Here is a 6,508-nt window from a genome sequence, read left to right on the forward strand (position 1 = left end):
TTCTTCTTCTTCTTCTTCTTCTTCTTCTTCTTCTTCTTCTTCTTCTTTCTTCTTCTATAGTGGCAACATCAGCAGCAGTGATAGTAGTTGTTGTAGTACTATTAGTGGAAGTAGTTGTAGAATCCACTGCATCTTAAAATACTAAATATAGGGCAAATTGATTTAAGCAAAGGAAAGAAAAGATGTGCAAATGTGAGTTAAGTTTATTTCTAATGCAATTCCTTTAGCCTATATCTATAAAATGTAAATATAATTCAGTGAAAAAATAATTTTCCGCAAAAGAACTAGTTGATTACTAAAGAAGTTTTACTTGCCAATCATCATTTTGTTATTATGTAGATAGTGTCTTGAGAATAGATAATAGTTTTGCTGCTGTTGATTCACTTGCTGCTATAGGAGATATTATTTATGCAATATATCATTCTATTAGAGTTATTGAAGTGGCACAGTACATAGAGTATTGCATTTGGAGTCAAGAAACCTGAGTTTAAATCCAGTCTCAGATTCTTACTAGCTATTTGACCATGGGAAAGGTAAATCTCTCCATGTCTCAGTTTCCTCAAAGGTAATTTTAAAATATAAAGTATTACTAAATATTACCTATCTCCTAGGACTATTGTGAGGGGAAAATTAGGTGATATTTATCAAGTACTTTGCAAAACTTAAAGCCTTATGCAAATGCTAGTTATTATTATTATATTGTACCTCTATCATTCTGATTCCTCACTTCCTCCATTTATTCACATTGCTTCAGTTTTACTCTATTTTTACTCTATAAAACCCCTATATCAGTGCCTCATCATGGTGGAAAGGTGATTCTAGGTTCTCAAGAGCTATGCCAATAGAATACAAGCTCTAACAGTTTTTTTTTAACTATATAGGAAAATCTTCAAATATAATCACAGAAACAGACTATCTACTTTCTTAAAATCAATGTACAGGTAAGTATGACTATGGCAGATAGCAAATTCTTTAATCATGACAAATCATGGCACAAAGAAAAAAAATCAAAATTACTCTAAGTTCTATACGGTCCCTTTCAGCTTTTGTATGAATGGGGGCAGAGTGGTGGACAAGGAAATAAGAGGGTACTAAGAAGTATAAAAATTAGACCATCTATAAAGAATATTTAATTGATTTTTCCCTAATTGAGAGAGCTTGTACCAAATACCAACAAGTTGGTATAGTTCTAGAGGATTTAAACCATATAAATCATGGCATTCACATTATAACTCAAACCAAAGATAGAATACAGTAGCCACTGGATGAAAGTATGGGAAACAGAGTCTTCTTGCAGAAGCAAAAGATGAGGTTTCCAGAACTTTTTTATGTATAAAAGCACAACCTCAAACATAATTTCATGAAGCACTTGGCCATTTTGCATGGCAGTGTTCATGAAAAACATAATAAAAAAGATCACCAGAGAGATAATAATAGCCCATTGTAATGATATCTGCAACTGAGATTGAGGAGTTATGAAGAATCTGTTAAATCCTCCAAATTAAATCAATATATCTCAATATTTGATGACTATGATACAAAGGTAGGCATGGGGGACAAATGGAGAAAATACATAGGAAAAATACAAGAAGAATTGAAAATATACAGAGTATCTGTATATACTTCTATATAATTAATTCTTTTTAAAAAATAGGATTGAAAAGTGCTAGACATGGTGAAAACTGAACAATATTGCAAAACATGAAAATGATCTTAGCTTAAAAGAAAGGAAATAATTTATTGCCAATCTGGGAGCCATGTCTGAGACATTTTTGTATAGCCAGACCATTTATTTGTTTAACTGTAGAAGGTTTTTTTGTTTATCTAAGGTCTATGAGCTTTTGACTTTTAGAAAGTTTAATAACTATAAATATAATTGGTTTCCTTGCAATTCTAAATACTTTTCTTTGTGAATTTAAGGCATTATTTAGAGAAGGATCCCATTCACCAGATTGCAAAAGGATCTATTACACACAAAAAGGTAAAGACTTTCTGTGTTAGAACATAAATCAAATTAATACCAAATTCAAAGAAGCATAAAGATAAGAAGATACAGCAGGTAATTAAAACAACTCCAACTTAACTGTTCCAACAGCTATTGATTCTTTAAAAATTGTAAGTAGATGAAGGAATAGATATCAATGTGGATTTTCCTTGCTTCCTATATCAAAGCTAACCATCTGAAAGCAATTGCCAGAACTAGGAAAACTAAAGAACCTATAAACTGACTTAGCCAGGAAACAATTCATCACTTTGCCAAATGGAGAGAAATGGTTCAAGGATAAGGCTGATTCACAATATAAATTCATTTGGATGTTGGAGGATGTTCCAGATTATGAGTAATAAGCACATTTTCCTTATTGATGTATCTCTATAACTCCTACAGCTGCAGTCATATAACTATATATGTTTATGTCTGTGTTTGAAAACATACACATATATTTGCATGGGCTTGGTGGTATAATGCCTTATATCCTTTAAGTATCATACATGAATACACACACATGAATACATATTTTTTTTTGTTGTGGTTATTGAGTTGTTTCAGTGTGTCTGAATCTTTGTGATCTATTTAGTGTTTACTTGGCAAAGATACTGAACTGGTTTGCTATTTTCTTCTCCAACTCATTTCATAGATGACAAAACTGAGGAAATCAGGTTAAGTGACTTGCCCAAGGTCACACAGCTAGTAAATGTTTGAGGTTCAATATGAATTTAGGAAGATGAGTCTTCCTAATTTCAAGCTTGGGATTCTATCCACTCTACCATCTACATGCCCCATACACACTTCTAGGAGATATAGCAACAACAATAATATTGGGGGGGGGGGAGAAGAGAGGGAGACAAGGGGAGAGAGAGAGGGAGAGAGGGAGGGAGAGGGAGGAAAGGAGGGATAGAGAGAAAAAGAGAGAGAAGAAGGGAGGGGGAGAGACAGAGAGAGAGAAAGAGAGAGAGACAGAGACAGAGAGAGAGAGTAAAAGAGAGAGAGAGAAAAAAGAAAGAGAGAGAAAAAGAAAGAGAGAGAAAAAAAGGAAGGAAGGTAGATAGATGATAGATAGATAGATAGATAGATAGATAGATAGATGTGATACAAATACTAAACCTGGGTTTCTTATTTCTTGCCTATCACATACTCAGTTAATTAGGTATGTACTACCAAATAATCCCATAATGGGCTGCACTACTATAAGGATAAATGCCTCAACAGACCTTTAAAATAAAATGATTCTACCCCTCTCCCTTTTCTTCTGTGTACTCTCCTTACCCAAGCTTCCTTTATCGCTACCACAACACCTTACTCCACTGGAGCCTAACAACAACCCTGTGAGATATTTGAAATAGTTATTAACATACTTGTTTTACAAATTAAGAACCTGAAGATTCTGGGAAGATGGCAGAGTAGTTCAGAAAATTCCAAGCACTCAAAATGTTCCCCCACAAAAGAGTTAAAATAGCACCTTAGGGCAAACAAAGTGTGAGTGGACATAAAAAGCATAGGGAGATAATCAGAGTCTTCCTGGGACAATTTTGAGAATATCTGAAGAAAAATTCCAACATTATGTTTGGTCCTGGTGAAGAGGAAACACCTCCAGGCTATGGTCTGCTTCAACTACAAGTATCAAGTGGTTTAAACAATAAGCAGCAAGCCCTGGGGTTAGTTGGTTTGAGAGGCTGCCTCAGCCACAGCAACTTTTACCCTGGGAATAGTGAGGGGAGATCGGCATCTGAGACTGGGAAAGATGAGGGAACCTCTGTTGTCAAAAGAACACCAGACCCAGCTATGCTGTGAAGAGCAGCAGGCACAAGAAGAAACCAGCACATGCCTGGTGAGTACAGAAGTGGGGCACTAAGTGCCTGGTTGTGGGCACTTACAGAAGGTTTGGCTGTGGGTTCAGGCTAGAGAGTAGAACTGAAGATCTGGGACAAGAGGAAGCATTCCCATACCCTAGGGCTACAAGTAATTACAAAAATTAAACTATTATCACAAAAAAAAATCCCACAGGCAAAGGGGAGGGAGGAAAGAATCCAACCATAGAAAGCTACTATGGAAACAAAAATGACTGGGGTTCATCTTCAGAGGAGGATATTGAAGGCAAGAAATACCCAAAGGGATACATCAGATGGACACCTGTCTAAAAAAATTTCACAGAAGATCTTAAAAAAGATTTTAAAAATCAAATGACAGAGGAGGAAAAACTAACTAAATAAGAATAATACAACCCCATTCCCTCCCCCCCCCAAAAAAAAATAGGAAGGGTTTGAAAGGAAAGTCAATCAATTGGAATAGGAGATACAGAATCTTGAGGGAAAAAATGACACCTTAAAAATTAGAATTCGGCAAAGTGAAGCCAGCAAAATTATAAGAGATCCAGAAATGATTAAATGTGAATAATGAAAAAATAGAAGAGAAAGCAAAACATCTTACAAGAAAAACAGCAGATTTGGAGAATAGATCGAGAAGATAAAATATTAAAAAATTGGACTAACAGAAAGTTATGATAAAAAAGAATCTTGATAAAATATTACAAGAAACAATTAAAGAAAATTGTCCTGAAGCATTAGAACAATGGGAGAAAGTAGCAATAGAAAAAAGTCCATTGATCACCACTTACAAGAGATCCTATGAGGAAAACTCATAGGAATATCATAGTCAAATTTTAAAACCCCCAGTTCAAGGAAAATATATTAAAAGCAAAAGATTAAAACAATTCAAATGTGATGATGCAACAATTAAAATTACACAATATCTAGTAGCAGAGACATTAAAGGACCACGAGTCTTGGAACACAACATATCGAAGAGCAAAAAACCTGGGGCTCTGGCTGAAAGTAACATACTCTGTGAAATTAGGTATTATCCTCAATGAAAAAAAATGGATATTTGATAAACTCAGACATTCAAGACTTTGTTAAAAAAGCTGAACTTAACAGAAGATTCAACATATAAGAACCAAGAGAAATATAAAGAACATAACAAAGACTGATTATAAGGGATCCATAAGGACAAGCTGTTTATTTTTTTATATTAAAATATATGTCTGAGATTTTTATTATAATTGGATAACTCATAAGAAAGATCAGGATAAACCTGAGTATGATATGAATTTAAAAAGTAAAACCATTTAGGGACAGCTAATAAAAGAGTAATTATTTTATACAAATGAAGTGCAAGAGGAAGTACTGATACAGAGAAATTAGATGAGGAAGGAGGGCTAGTAGTTCTGGTAACCTTTCATTGGGAATGGGTTTAGGAGGGAACAATACAATTACACTTAGTAGAGTATAAAAGTCTTCTAAATTTAGAAGAAATAAAACAGTAGCATCATGAGGGAGGAGAGAGAACAAGGGAGGGATCTTTGGAGGGGACTGTGAGGGAATACGTAAAATGGGGGTATAGAAGGGTGTTTAGATTTATGGAAATGGGAGGAGAGGGGAGAGATCCTTCAAGGGGGATAGGAAAGTAATAGAATGGTAAGGTAGAAGTGAAGTAGAGGAGGCAGGAGGGATAGGAAACGAGATATGCACAAACATAAAAACAAAGATCAGGAGTAGAATACCTTTGGAAAAGTATATGTTTATATATGTACCTATATGCATATGTTTATGTACATATCTATAGCTATAGAGAAACATATCTAAACTTTATTGTAGCCTTCTGGAGGTAGGGAGAGAAAGAAATAACAAAATTTAAAAGTGCACAGCAGAGAACAAAAAAAAACTTTACAAAGAGGGAAAGATGGACAATTTTCAACACATCTTGTATTATTTATCATACAGGCTTTCTTGAAATGAAAATTTGTTACACATTTTGAATTCTCTCATGTTTGGCTTTCCAAACAATATGCTTTTCATTTCTTTCTTTGGATTTGAGTTTCAATATTTCAGTTTATTATATTTATATATATATTTTTTTTTCTTTTCTATATTCTGTATTTGTATTTTGACCCTTAAATCTAAAATAATTTTTTAAAAGAAAAGAAAAAGAAACTGATGCTAGAATCTATGATACTTACTCAAGATCACTTAATTCAGAAGCAAAAGAGCTAAGATGAACATGTATCTCTGACTCCAAGTCTGGTGCTTTAAAACACAATACCCTACTTGCTCAGTCTTCCATGTGACATGGTTCCTTATAATAGAGACAGCTGTCGTGACCTAACTGAACTCTTCTTATCCAGCCACCTAAGATGTTTCTTTTACAAGTTTCCAATTTCTTATCACTCTCTTTCCTTTACTCACTTTATTTTGCTGATATCCCACTTAAATAATAAAATGCTTAGAACTGGAAACAAGGTTCAGACATGGTTTGAATACTAAATTGAATTGATTACCTTCTTATTCTGGGGGAATAAAAGCTCACTCTGGGACTAAGATGTGATTTGAATTAGTCCCTAATGAATGGTTTCCTTTAGTAGATGTTAAATTCTATGACAGCTCTATGTAGTCAATGTGCTTAACTCAGAGGTTAATATGTCACTTAAAAATACATTTTATTTTTAAAATACATT

The sequence above is a fragment of the Petaurus breviceps genome, unplaced genomic scaffold, assembly GCF_028583685.1.
Source record: "Petaurus breviceps papuanus isolate PSGF00001 unplaced genomic scaffold, PetGlider_PUasm1.0 90730, whole genome shotgun sequence".
Classification (NCBI taxonomy): domain Eukaryota; kingdom Metazoa; phylum Chordata; class Mammalia; order Diprotodontia; family Petauridae; genus Petaurus; species Petaurus breviceps.